Raw genomic sequence first — 1333 nt, 5'->3', positions numbered from 1 at the left:
ACCCAGGAGGCGCAGCCAGGCCCAAGTAGGGAGAGGGGAGGAGCAGCAGCAAGCAGGCAGACGGATCCTTGCAGCTGAAGTAGGCCATTGCCATTCCGGCCAGCACCAGTGGGGCACAGTGGCTAGGAGTCCTGGGCTATGGGCGGGGAGAGACCAAGGTTTGAGCCACCCCACTTAGCCAAGAAGCTCACTGGGTGTGAAGTGGAGTGGCAGCGGCAGCAGTCACCATTTCCCTCTCTGCCTTGCAGGGTTGTTGTGCGCACTCAGTGAGGACCCCGGAGAGACCAGGGTTCCAATCTCAACATGAAACTCCTTTGGTGACTTGAGGCCAGTCACTGTCTCTCGGCCTCTCCTGCCTCGCAGGGCTGTTGTGAGGATTAAATGCAGAAGGGGAGAACCCTGTACATGACCTTGAGCTCCTTGGAGAGAGAAAAGTCGGTCTAGTCATGCAATAAACTAGGGGCCAGTTCTCCTCAGGCCTACTTCGCAAAGGAGACAGGGGAAGGGGCTGTTTGAGCAAACCAGGGGTGGCCACTGAGAGAGCCAAGGAGGCTCCTCAGCCTGGTGTGCTCGAGACAGGGAGCAGCAAGCCTGTACCCGCCTCCCCAGCAGATGCACCTGCTGGTTGTCCCACTCTATAGATTCTTGTTGGCATCCGTCTTTCTCAAGAGACAAGGGAGTGCGCCTCCGGGGGTGAAGCCAAACTGCTGCATTGGGGCAGCACCAAAGTGACCTATCCAGGGTGCAAGCATATGGGGGGTCTTGGGCTGCACTGATGGGATCCAAAGACATTCGGCACCTGCTTGGCTGCAGGAGTTGCCAGAAAGAGGAGTACAAGGCGCCATCCAACTCTGGATTTATGTGGGTTTTCCTCCTGAGTCTTTTCTTCTCCCAAAGATATCCTGCAAGGCAGCAGAGGGTTAGGATTAGAGTTTTCCTTCTCAGGGGGGTGAGCCCCATCTGCCCCTCACTTCCCTCTACAGCAGAAGCTGCCTTCATGGCCACAGGACCCACTCTTGGTCTCATCCGCCCAATCGGGCAGAGCCTGTCTTCACATGCAAGGGAATACATAGAGGGACCCCTGACCATTTCCACACAGAAATCCACTTCCACACAGAGCATGAGCTGCACAGCCCCTCGGACGATTCAAGTAACAGCACGTGGGGAAATGGGTGGAGCTGGGAGAGAAGGAGGTGCCCCCCTCCGCTCCCCCCATGCCAAAAGAAAAAGAGAACAGTACCAGCTGGCAGGCTTGGCTCTCAGCACTGCATGATGCACATTGAACATTTGCATGTTGCACGATTCTCCTTACCTTTATTTCTCACAGTATGAA

The sequence above is a fragment of the Podarcis filfolensis genome (assembly GCF_964270895.1).
Source record: "Podarcis filfolensis genome assembly, chromosome: 14".
Lineage (NCBI taxonomy): Eukaryota > Metazoa > Chordata > Lepidosauria > Squamata > Lacertidae > Podarcis > Podarcis filfolensis.
This window is presented reverse-complemented; position numbering follows the sequence as displayed.